Raw genomic sequence first — 13,735 nt, 5'->3', positions numbered from 1 at the left:
GCAGATGACAACAGCTCTGGAAACATCTGCAGTTGCTAGACAAAAGAGACTTTTCTGGTTTTCTTTCCTTTTCTTTCTTTTTTTTTTTTTTTTTTAAGATTTTATTTTTAAGTAATCTCTACACCCAACTAGAACTCACAACCCCGAGATCAAGAGTTGCATGCTGTACCAACTGAGCCAGCCAGGCACCCCTCCAGTTTTCTTTTGTAGAAGAGATAATAGTCTGTTGTAACTTAAAATATAGTAAATAGAAAAGCCATTCAAATGAATAGAGTTGATGTTTTCAACATTGAAGTAGCAGCCCACACCCCACCTTGCTTCTGGGTCAGCAATCAAGGTCAAGTGCTTCTATGGGCACATGACCTTGCCTGCCCACATCTCTCAGCATTATGTCCACCCCACAAACTCAGAGGTAACAATGGGATGAGATTCTTATCTGTACCTCCCACCCCTGTGCAGATGACTGGTGTCGAAGGTACTTAAAAAGATAAGTTTACAAGTTTCTAAAATGCAGTAATTTGGTCAACTTGATGAACTATTATTGGAAAAGGGGGATGAAAATGATTAAGTCCTTGCTTTTTGAATAGAAACCATGCTGCTGAACACTGCAGCAATTTTATCACCCTCTTAAACATCTTTCAGCAATTTTATCCTTTTTTCAGAATTTAGAGATGGAGTCTACTTTTTGTGCTTTATAATTTTTAACTATTTTCAGCCAGTTATTCCTGCTCTGCACTGTTTTATATTCATAAAAGTCAGAATTACTTAAACAGCCAACAATAGGATTTGTTATATACCTCTTTTTTAAAAATGTTTGAATATTTTATTGAATTGCTATGACGCCCTTCCTTATCAGGGGTATATTTCTTTCTTTCTTTCTTTCTTTCTTTCTTTCTTTCTTTCTTTCTTTCTTTCTCTTTCTTTCTTTCTCTCTTTTTTTTTTTTTTTTTTTTTGAGAGAGAGAGAGAGAGAGAGAAGGCAAGGGGCAGAGAGAGAGAGAGGGAGAGAGGGAGAGAATCCCACAAGCAGTAGAGAGAGAGAAGCAGGGCTTACCCAGAGTGGGGCTCATGTTCACCCAAAGTGGGGCTCGAGGTCACCTGAAGTGGGGCTCAATCTCACCTCATGTGGGACTCAAACTCATAAACCATAAGGTCATGATCTGAGCCAAAGTCAGATGGTTAACGACTGAGTCACCCAGGCGCCCTATAGTTCCTTATTTTAGTGTTTATTTATTTTGAAAGAGAGAAAGAGAACGCCAGAGCAGGAGAGGGGCAGAGAGAGAGAGAGAGAGAGAGAGAGAGAGAGAGAGAGAATTTCTTTTTTCTTTTAAGAAAAATAACTCATGTTAATGACAGGAAAATTTTAAACTACAGATAGGTAGAAGGAAAACTGGCAGCTAGTTAATATGTAAGAATATGTCTTCCAGCTCCTTCTCTAACCTGTATACAGTGGGTTCATACTGTATTTACTTTTTTCAACCACCTATAAGGAATCTAGCTCTCCAGGATTCAAGTGCCCTATCTACCTGACACATATCTGCCTGCCCTGGGTCCTAGGGAAGGAGTTTTAGAAGAAAGAGTAGAGGGTGCTGTGAGCTTAACTTAAGGAGAAGAAAGACACTATGGGCTCTCCCTGGAAGGTGAAATGGCCACTTCTGCTTCAGGGACCGCAATGCCTTCACTGAATAATCATGTTAACAACCACCTCCGGACATCTGTGAATAATCTGGAACCTTGTAATTTGTGCTTTTGGAGAGTTCCACAAAGCCATGGTGTGGGTCCCTCAACCAGGGGCATTCAACTAATGGCTGAGAGGAGCCAGTGAAACTTGAACCTGAGCCATAACAAAGTAGGAACAAAGTTCAAAAGATTAAACCTGTTAAAAATGCCAACAATGACCCTGAATGGTTGTTATCCTAAAATAACATAGCAAGTGAGCCTTTTTTCTCATGGAGCACCCCAGTGTACTCTCACTTGGCCTGTTCAGGAATGAGGGGATGTGCTCCAGACCCCCAGAGGTACTGCCTTCTTCTGCCCACAGTCAAGTCCTGTGACCCCTGCTCTTTCAGCCTTCGTACCAGGAAGATAGAATATGGTGTTTCTTTCATGCCCCCAGGACATAGCAGTGGGCCGCATTGCCCATGAAGTCTCTAAGAAATTGATGGGTAAACTGGCCTCAGGTGGCCACATGGTGTATGGAGAGAGCAGAGGCCCAGATAGACCAGGATTTTCAACTTGGTCCTGCCCCATTCCAGACCTTGAGAAACTTACCTAATTTCTCTGATTCTCCAGTTACTTGCCTATAAAATAGGGATTCTTGTAAGGTCATGAGGATGAAACTGGGACTACATAGGTAAAACACCTGGAAACTTACATGGCATATAGGTGATGCCCAATTAAGTATTAATTTCTTTACCTCCCAGCCCAGTGGACTTTTCAGACTTGCCATGACCTGGAGCACCCTGGATATTGAGATGAACAACATTCATTCATTCAACCAACATTTACATAAAGTGTCTATACATCTAACACCCCGGAATATCAACTTCATTTAAAGTTTTTAAAATATGATTTTAACACTAAGACAAATATTATGGAGGAGAATGCAAATTTTGTATTAAATTTGAAAGAAAAACATAAGTCATTAGTCCCATGCCCTGGACTTCCCAGGGATCCCATTCACGGCAGCTTGAAGATGCTAAGATGCCCAAGGATATGACCTCAGGTCTGATTCACACAGATCTCCACCTTTTCCTGCTGTAAGATATGAACCAGAAGTGACACGGCCCCTTCCTAGGAAATCAGTGTAGAAGCAAACTGGCCCAGAAGACAAGCCAAACAATTACACAGTGAGTCCTCGGGCTCACCACCCTCACTGTCCCGACAGCCTCGCTTGCACAGTCTGTCTTTCTGACTTGTGGGCAAAAATCGGGGCAGATTCTTCCAAGATTATCCTCAATTCTCATGAAAAGACACTCCCAATTCTAGGAAAACTTTGTGAAATTTGTCACATCTAGGATGTTCAGCCAATTCAAAGTTGTTTTCCTTACTCCCTCCCATTCTAGCCTTCTGCTACTTCTTGGGTCACCTTCTAAGGTCAGATTCTGGGGCGTGAACCGGAGTGACCCTATCTATTTGTTACCTGTGTCTTGCTGGACTCACATCTGTTGCTGCTCTTAACACAGGTTGACCTGGGCTGGAAACCAGATCTCCTGTGTTTACTTTCTCGACAGAAAAATGTAGCTCCTTCCCTGAATCTATCACCATGTTAACTAATTTCAGTATTTGATAGAAACAGAGAAATGGTGACAGTGATCACCTCTGAGTGATAGGACTAGAAGTGATTTCTATATTCATCATTTTGCTTACCCATATTTTTTTATTTTTAACAATGAGCATGTAATATTTGTGTATAAACAATGAGAAAAATGTAAGAACCAGCAATCTTCTCGCTTAGCTCTTTCTTAATGATTTTACATTCTGAATTTAAGCTCAACATTCAAAGCAGAAAGTCACAGAACGTTTTTCCGAAAGATAAGATACGAGAAATCCAATAATTCCTGAAGGCACTTAGGATGAGCACTGGGTGTTGTATGTAAGTGATGGATCACTAAATTCTACTTCTGAAATCATTATTACACTAGATGTTGACTAACTTGGATTTAAATAAATTAAAAAAAAAAAAAAGAATAGGGGGAAAGAAAAAAAAAGAACTCCAGTAATTCCTGCATATTGCCCTTTACCAAGCTAAACCAATTTCTGGTTTATCCTTAGGTTTACAAGAACAAATGAAAGATTTTTAAAAGTTTATTTATTTATTTTGAGAGAGAGAAAGAGCATGAGCAGGGGAGGGACACAGAGAAAGAATCCCACGTAGGCTCCACGCTGCCAAAGCAGAGCCCAATATAGGGCTTGAACTTATGAACCTAAGAGACTATGGCCTGAGCCAAAATCCAGAGTCGGTTCCTTAACTGATTGAGCCACCCAGGTACTCCTAAATGAAATTGTTTTTAAAATAGGATTATTTATTCACTGTACTTTACATACAGTTAAGGTTATCTTCCTATGAATCAAAATCACAACAAAACTAGAAAAATTGCTGGTGAAGTAATGGAAGAAGAAATTCAAAGCCATGGTCTTGGGAGATCACATTATTCTCCAAAACAACTTAGTAACCCAAGGAAGTAACACCAGATGTAGATTTTAATTCCCTTTTTACAGACAAGGATTCATTTAATTCTAGTAATTTTTTTTAATGCTTTTATTTATTTTTTTTGAGAGAGAGAGAAAGAGTGTGAGCAGGGGAGGGGCAAAGAGAGGGAGACACTGAATCTGAAGTAGGCTCCAGGCTCCGAGCTATCAGCACGGAGCCCAATGTGGGGCATGAACCCACAGACTGTGCAATCGTGACCTGAGCCGAAGTTGGATGTTTAACCGACTGAGCCACCCAGGCACCCCTAATTCTAGTAATTCACTTAACAAATATTTGAATATTTACTATGCTCCAGGCATACATAGTTCTAGGCACTGGGGATACAACAGGAAACAAAACTAGCAAAAATTCCCACCCTCATGAAGCTTGCCTTCTGGCCAGAGAAGCAGAAGATTCCCATGCAGCAAAACAATCTTTAGCACAGTTTTAATACTGTTTGTACTGTTTTGACTGTTTTATTGCCATTTTACTTAGAGAAAGAGAAATTTCTACCAAGTCCTTATTTACTTGTTTGTTTATTTGTTTGTTTTTGAGAGAGAGTGCATGCAAGCAGCAGAGGGGCAGAGAGAGAGGAGGACTGCAGATCCAAAGCAGGCTCTGTCCTGACAGCAAGAGAACCCAATGCTGGGCTCAAACTCTTAAACTGTGAGATCATGACCTGAGCCAAAGTCGAGCACTCAACCAACCGAGTCACCCGGTATCCCCCTACCAAGTCCTTCCTAAGTGTGGCTAGGTTTACTGTTTCTTGCCATAACTCTGCCAGGAGTGGGACAGACTGCATGCCAGTACCTTTGGAGTCAAAGTAACTAGAAAATTGGTGAGCTACCCAACCATAACCTTCCTACTACAGTGAATGTCTTAGGATTTAGTGGATACAAAATGGTTCAGATGTTCCCAGAAGAAGCTAAAGTGTCCCCAGGTATGACTGGAGTAGAGAACTGAGCTAAAAGGTTGAGATACCTCAACCTGGGATGTTGGGACTGCCATGGTAGGCTACTGGCATAAGCAGAAACAGAAATGGTACTAACTTAGTGAGAAGGAGATTTTTAGCTATATGTGAGAGAAAACATTTCAATAGCCAGAGATGTTCCACAGTAGAATGGGCAGTAGGAAGGGCAGTACTCAGGCTTTGACAGTGGATGGCTGGCACATCTCTCCCATTTACTGGCTGTGTGACCTTGGGCTAGTCTTAGAACCTCTATAGGCCTCAGTTTCCTTGTCTGTAAAACGGGAATTAATTTTTTTTTAATGTTTATTTATTTTTAACAGAGAGAGACAGATTCAGAGACAGAGCATGAGTGGGGGAAGGGGGAGGGAGGGAGACACAGAATCTGAAACAGGCTCCAGGCTCTGAGCTGTCAGCACAGAGCCAGACGCGGGGCTTGAACTCACAGATTGCGAGATCATGACCTGAGCCAAAGTCGGACGCTCAACCAACTGAGCCACCCAGGTGCCCCTGTAAAATGGGAATTAAAACGGTACCTAGTTCCGGGCACCTGGCTGGCTCAGTCAGTAGAGCATGCAACTCTTGTTTTCAGGGTTATAAGTTCAAGACCCATGTTGGGTGTAGAGATTACTTAAAAACAAATCTTTAAAAAATATAAAATAAAATAAAATAAAATAAAATAAAATAAAATAAAATAAAATAAAATAAAATAAAACAAAATAAAATAAAACAGTACCTAGTTCATGGGATTATGGTGAAGATTAATAAGAGAAAGCAAGAGAAGCAGAGCTCACCCGAAGTGGGGTTCATGCTCACCCAATGCGGGGCTCAAACTCATGAACCGTGAGATCATGACCTGAGCAAAAGTCTGTTGGTTGCTTAACTGAATGAGCCACCCAGGCGCCCCTATTCTATGCTGTTTTTATGGTGGATTTTATTCTATTTGTTTTGATATCAAAATAATATTATATACATTCATATTTGGCAAAATGATTAAAATTTGGTAGTTGTGATGTTAACATCACAAAATCCGTGGCTATAGCAGGGATAGAACCTACAACTCCCTACGAGGATTCCTCTCAACAATGCTTGATGCTACCACATTTTGGATATGACCATGGTCTGAGCCCAGGACATGACCCCTGACTAATCAGGGAATGCCCTAAAGCAAGAGCACCACCACCCATACACACACCCAACAGGGCTGATTTGAAAGGCATCAGGGGTTCAAGACAGAAAGTCCCCAGGGAGGCTATCCTCAATGTCACAAAGATCCCAAGAGCCTACATCTGAACAGAGCAGCAGTGCCAGCCTGAGCCCCACTCTGGGACACCAGAACTGATAGATGCAGATGGCAGCCTGCAAGGCAGGACTCTGGAGGCATGGCCAAGCTGGGCTGGAAAGCCAAGTTGTAGCTCAGTGGGATGAAGGGCAGCCTAAAGGTAGCACAGGACAGGACCCCAACCCAGTCATAATCCCTCTTGTGATTGGGGCGTGGGGGGGGGGGGGGCGGGGAGGGGGCAGATATTCAGACAGGATTCTTCTTCCACCCCAGTGAGGACACTCCAAGGGCAGCTGTCCAACCCCAAGAGACTTGCTTTACAGCCCAGCCCTACCTCCTGGCCCTGGCTGTTGGTAACAGTCCAAGGGCAGGAGACAGCAAGCAGCCAATCTACTTACGTGTGCCCAGCAGGACCTCTGGCAGCTGCCATCCCCATACCAATGCCTTAGGGTCAGTGGCAGCCTTACTGTTGAGCCAAGGTACAGGCCACAAGTTCCTGCCATCATACCCTCCCACTGGCCAGCTTTCCAGGCATGCCTAGGCCTGTCTGAACTCTCAGCAGGTAGAGTTCAGGCCTATCTCCCCCACTCCCCTCACACTCACTACAATAATGTCTTGTATGTGTGTGGTGCTTAGCGCTTTCCAATACACTTTTCATATCCTGTATGTACTGATTAGGATTTTTAGTTGTAAGCAAAAGTAACTAACTTTGGCTAATGTGCACAGCAAAGGACATAAATTAAAAGATAGTAAGTAGCTCACAAAATTTCCAAGAAGGTAGAAAATCAGGCTTGGAAGCACGCAGTCAGAAACAATGCCCTAAACCCCAACTCAACAGCGGTCTAAGAACACATGACTGTGACCACTGAGTCTGGAATGGCAGGATACCATCCCTGCCACCTACACCACAGACACCCTCATACTGGATGCTGCCGGGAAAACTGCTACCACTTAAACTGAGATTGTACCCATCAAGTCACTAAAAATAGATGCTGCTCCTTTGCCGTCATTGGCTTCCAATTCAAAATTGGTGAGGTGTAGCAGGAGGAAGGGGGCCTGTCTGACTGGAGGAGCCTGAGCCTCAAGCCAATGTCCACGCCCTAGCTGTAAAGGAAGATGGCTCCACCTCATGAGGCATAGGATTCCTCAAGCATAGGAAGGAGGCTCAGTTGCTAGGCAACCAAAATGGGTGACAAATGTTCAACTTTGCATTGTACTCAATCATCACACTAACACATGAAGTTGTCAGAATGACTCCTATTTTCCCCATTTTATTTATTTTTAATGTTTATTTATTTTGGAGAGAGAGAGAGCACACACACGCGTGCATGGGGGAGGAGCAGATAAAGAAGGAGACACAGAATCTAAAGCAGGCTCCAGGCTCTGAGCTGTCAGCACAGAGCCTGACGTGGGCCTTGAACCCACGAACTGTGAGATCATGACCTAAACTGAAGTTGGACACTTAACCGACTGAGCCACCCAGGCGCCCCTTGTTATCCCCATTTTAGACAGCAGGAGTGTGACCAGAGCAGCTTCTCTACTGATATATTGATATAAAACAGGGAGAAAAGCAAAGTTTTGTTTTCAGGTTTAAAAGATCAACTGCATGGGGCGCCTGGGTGGCTTGGTCGATTAAGCGTCGGACTTCGGCTCAGGTCATGATCTCACAGTCCATGAGTTTGAGCCCCGCGTCGGGCTCTGTGCTGACAGCTCAGAGCCTGGAGCCTGTTTCGGATTCTGTGTCTCCCTCTCTCTCTGCCCCTCCCCTGTTCATGCTCTGCCTCTCTCTGTCTCAAAAATAAATAAACGTTAAAAAAAAAAAAAATTAAAAAAAAAAAAAGATCAACTGCAGAAGTGTGTGACCTGGCTACAGGTCACTTAAAGAAGGTCTCAGAATCTCATCTAATCTTAAACTTCATATGAACCCAGCTGAAGAGGTGGCTGATATACCAATGCAGATTTATGGGTGGGACAGCATCTTGGGTTCTAGGCCTGCTGGACTTACCCGGGCTTGAACATTCTAGTCTGGCCACATACTTTCAGAGAGGGGCAGCCAAGGTAAAGAGGTTCCGTAACATCTGGTACGTGGGCTCTAAGCTTCAGAGGGCAGAACTGGGGCCACACGGGAACCACAGGGATGAGCTGCCACCTCAGTACCTGTAGAACCTGGCAAAAACAAGATAGACTTCCCCATGAGGTTGTGAGTCTCTATTGCCAGGGATTTGCCAACAGAGGCTAGAGAGCCATCTACTAGAAATTTCAGTTGAACTAGATGATAAACACAATCTTTTCCAACTCTAAGATGCTATAAGCCTCTGATGTGTGTTAAAAGGGCAGGCATGACCCACAAGTTAGGACAATGGCCCTCCAAGAACCTCCTAGGGACCTAGTGAATTAACCAATGACAAAAAGATAAGAAAAAAAAGAAAACAAAAAATGGGCACTTTTACTAGACATCAATTATATGCAAAAATACAAAGAAGAATCATTTTATACTTTACATCAGCCAAAACAAAAAGAAATGTCTAATGCTGGAGAGGCTGGGATAAAATTGGAATTTGTGCTGGTGACTGGATAAAGTGGGTACCACTTTTTTGGAAATCGACATGGCAAGTAATATCAAAACACCAAAATTATTTTTAATCCTTCAACTCAATAACTGTTCACTTGGGAATTTACCTTAAGGAACAGTTTAAAGGATAATTGCTATTGACTTGGAAGTACTCATTACATCATTATTAATAATAAACAGTAAGCCTTAAATAGGGAAGAGATTAAATATAGTATAGTTTTGATGGAATATTAGGCAATAATTACAGATGGTGTTTATAAAGAATCTTTGTTCCTTGAGGGCAAGTCCTGCATCCTGTTTACTACTATAGATCCAGCTCTGTCTGAAACACAGAAATAGTTCATTAAATATTTGTTGAACGAATGAGTGAATGAACAACTGAACAAATGAATTCAATCTTAGCAAGAGAAAATGCTTATTACATGTTATATTAAAAAAAAAAGCAGAACTCAAAATTATATCTAAACTATGATTTCCAGAATATGAAAGACTATATATACATGTGTCCTACATGTAGAGTGTAATGTGGAAAGAATTTTTAAATAAGATGTTTGGGTTACATACTAGGGATGATGTGTTATTCTTATTTATTCAACATGTCTTACTGAGTATCTATTATATATCAGGTGCTGTGCCACATGCTGTGAATACAACAGTAAAAACAAAAACAAAAACAAAAAAACAAGACAGTCTCTACCCTAATGGGTAGTTTATGTTAGTGGGTTAACTGGAGGTGTGAGAGTGGGAGAGAGATTGAAAATAAACAGATAAGAGAATGTATAATATGTCAGATGGTGATAAGTGCTATTGGAGGAAGGAAAAAAAAAAGCAGAATGGGGGATAGAGAGTGTTAGGAGAGGAAAGGCTGTCATTTCATATGGGTGTCCATGAGGATATATAGGAAAAGAGCCTCCAAGCAAAGGAAACAGCAAGTACAAGGGCCCTGAGGCCAGAGTGTACTTGGTACACTCAAGGAACAGCAAGGAGATCAATGTGCTGAAACACGGGGTACTAGGAGACAAGGCAGAGATGCTACAGGAGTCAGAGTATGTTTGCTTTCAGTGAGACAAAGAAGCCACTGGGAGTTTGAGCAGAGGTGTGATGTGATTTGACTTACGTTTAGAAAGAATCATTCTTTTTACAAGAATACTTTATGAGAGTTTAAGATAAAAGGAAGTATTTCAAACAAAGAACAAATTATCATAACATTCATGAACTGATTTACAAAATACTTTCTGAGCACCCCCCACTATTCTCAGGGTCTGGAATAGCAAAACTACTTCAAGATTACAAAGACATTAACCATACAAAAATATTTTTAAATAACATTGGGTTTTTTAAGACAAAGATTGTTCATAGCAATGCAGCGATTTTGTCATTTTTCTTTAAAAACTATGAAAAATCATTTTTCTCAATTAACATTTAGATGCAATTTCATATTCTATTCCAAGTCCCATAATTGTAAACTGAGCTGCTTCTGGGAAAATCTTTTTTTTTTTTATCTTTTAATGTTTATTTATTATTTTTTTTTTTTTAATTTTTTTTTGCGTTTATTTATTTTTGGGACAGAGAGAGACAGAGCATGAACGGGGGAGGGGCAGAGAGAGAGGGAGACACAGAATCGGAAGCAGGCTCCAGGCTCTAAGCCATCAGCCCAGAGCCCGACGTGGGGCTTGAACTCACGGACCGCGAGATCGTGACCTGAGCTGAAGTCGGACGCTCAACCGACTGAGCCACCCAGGCTCCCCATAATGTTTATTTATTTTTGAGAGAGAGACACACAGAGTACAAGTGGGGGAGGGGTAGAGAGAAAGGGAGACACAGAATCTGAAGTAGGCTCCAGTCTCTGAGCTGTCAGTGAAGAGCCCGATGGGGGGCTCCAACCCACGAACTCCGAGATCATGACCCGAGCCAAAGTCGGAGGCTTAACTGACTGAGCCATCCAGGTGTCTCTGTTGGGAAAATCTTAAAGTTGGCTGCTTACTTGACTTGTCTTACATAGCTCACATACAGCACTCCTACAGCATCACTCAGAACCCAACATTACTGATAGGAGGCCCTTGTGGAAAGTCTGTATGTGCTGGCAAGATTATCTGAAAAACTAATAAAATCCTTGTAATCCTTTTCAAGGATGCAGAAAGGAAAATGGCTGCATTTCAAATTCATGGCATTTCAAAGGCATGAATTAAGCTCTAAACTCTACATTTGAAAAAAAATCAACACAAGTTCTCTAATTTATGTTCTAAACTGAGAAAACAAATCGTTGCTAAGAAATGAAATTTGCAAAATTTTTAAAACACATTTTCTAGTTGATATGCACATACTTAAATCTACAAACTACACCAAAATATAAACTGCAGGAAACACTACATTGAACTTGGTTGATACAACTTCACCATGAAATCTAGAATTGTTTTTCGGTTTCATTAAGTTTATTCCTAGACATCCTGCCTTTTAGGTATGTATAAAACTGATCATGTTGAGATGATACCTCTATGAAAATGTATAAGAAAGTCATGGCTCTTATGAGAGTGAGAGGGCTTCTTCTTAGCTCTCCAACATCTTGATTTCTGTGTCACTCATGTCAGAGGTTTCTACACCCTATCCCTCCTTCTTACCATCTGTTAACTTCTCACTTACTATATATTTTGACACAGAACTACCAGGATTCCTCTCTCCATCAAAGCAGCCATCTTTATGAGTGACCTGCCAATGACCTACAAAATTGCCTTTCAATGTCTTCCCATGACCTCCTCTGTCCTCTCCAGTCACCCTGCCATTGCCCCTGACCAGACTTCCTTTACCTCTGATCAGCACTGCCTGCCCTCCCTGCTCTTCCCTCCCACCCGTCACATCATTCTTCTTACTATACTAAGAACTCCACCCCTCCACCTCCACCCCTCTGCCCACTCCATCCTGGCTTCACCTCCTTCCTCTTAGTGGCCCAGCACTCCTACCTCTTTTGTCAACATCTCCAACTTCCTTGCTTTCTGGTCTCCTTTGTCCAGCAAAGCCCAGCCCTGGAACAGCCTCACCAATAGCCTTTCCCACGCCTATCTCATCGTTGATAGGATGCTGAAGAAAGCCTCAAACCCTACAAATTAGTGCCCCATAAACCCATGGCTTTCAACCACAGCAAGCCCTCACTACTGCCCTGTGGTGCGTGTGGGCTGCTATTAGCTTTCCGTCCTCTTTTCCACAGCAGCCATCTTGAATGTTTTCACTCTTTTTCCAAGCTTTCCATTCCATCCAATTCCCTCACACTGAGCAGATATCCTTGCCTCTGACATCACATAAGAGTAATGGCCACTGGGTATGAACTGCCTCCATTTCCTGAGCCCATCTCCCAACCACCTGGTACCTACCGACCTACCAACCTACTTGCATCTCCAACTCCTCCTTCCTTTTTCCCCTCCCATCTTAAATGAAAAGTAGGCCCTCCTCCTGCCTGAGGCTGAGTCTGAACTCTACCACCTTCTACCATCTTGTTGACCTCACTCCATCCTTCCACCCTTCTCTTTCCTTTATCCTCAAATGTCCCTCTACTGGCTTTTCCCCATCAGCATTTTTAAATGCCCTAACCTCTCTCAACTTAAACCAAATTGTCTCTCAACTCTACATCCTTTCTGGTTTTCTCCCTCCTCCCCTTCAAAACCATTTCTAAGAGTTGTCTACATTGGTATTTCCCAAAGGATTTTGGTTTTCTCTTTGACTCTCTCTGGTGAAGGATTTTATCCATTCCCATGGTTTTGATTATGATGTATGTACTCCTAACTTGTTAACTTATGACTCTTTTTTCCAGATCAGATCTCTCAAGTATGATAGGCTCTCAGGATCTGTTTCTCTTGGTTTGAATTAGTTTTAGGGTAATAGTCCCTCTGGCTATTTCTTCTTTGGACATGAATTCCCAAATATTAAGGCATTTTCCCAAGCCAAACCTACTGGACATCTCACCTGGTTGTCTCCCACTCATTTCAAACCCACCTGCTCCTTTACTATTCCTCACCTCAGGGGAAAGTACCACCATCCGTCCACCAAGTTTTCCAAGGCAGACATCCAGGCATCATCCTTAACACACCATTCTCCTCCAGGCCCTCAACTCATCACTCACAAAATCCTTTGAATATTTACCTCCCTAACACATCTCAGATCTACCCTCTCTTTTCTATCTTCATAGATGCTGTGCTGGATCATTGCAGCAGCTTCTGACCTACATTCCAGCCTCATCTTCTCCTGACCATTTTCCACACAGGCCTCAGACTTTTCAGAATACATGTCTCCCTAAAAATCTTCATCTTTAGAATAAAGTTATATTCCTTAGCCTAGTATACTAGTTTCTTCAAAACCCAGCCCTGGTTAATCCAACCCCATGTCTGAGATTCAACATTCTGGTTAATCCCCACAATACTTAATCAGAAGACCTATGGAACTTCACTGAGACCTTTTTTTCCCCTTTAACATGGTAGGAGTCTAGCTCAATGTTCCCCTAAAGTCCTTTGTAACCCTAGGTTCTAAGTAGCTAGAATTCCATTCTCTTAGGCTTCTATTTTCTAAAACCACCCCTAAAAAATGGCAAAACAAATATATTGAGCATATACCTGACCAAAATCATACCACTAGTAAGAGAGAGAACGGAAATTTGAACCCAGATTAGCCAGGACACCACCTCCTGCTTGTTTATTCACAGTCAAACCAATTTCTGATAATCCAAGATGAAGAACAT

General features: G+C 42.0%; 1 long non-coding RNA gene across 1 annotated transcript in view; it reads right to left on the bottom strand.

Moving 5' to 3' along the window:
• The window catches only part of LOC122209013, a 62,984-nt gene that overhangs the window by 46,752 nt on the left and 2,497 nt on the right, over positions 1–13,735 (bottom strand). The window contains exon 2 of the long non-coding RNA XR_006197402.1: positions 8,446–8,606. This is a non-coding gene — a long non-coding RNA (uncharacterized LOC122209013). The remainder of the gene's footprint in view (positions 1–8,445; positions 8,607–13,735) is intronic.

This window comes from Panthera leo, chromosome E2, assembly GCF_018350215.1.
Source record: "Panthera leo isolate Ple1 chromosome E2, P.leo_Ple1_pat1.1, whole genome shotgun sequence".
Taxonomy (NCBI): Eukaryota; Metazoa; Chordata; class Mammalia; order Carnivora; family Felidae; genus Panthera; species Panthera leo.
The sequence above is the reverse complement of the archived record's forward strand: the minus strand, read 5'-3'. Positions and strand labels throughout refer to the sequence as shown.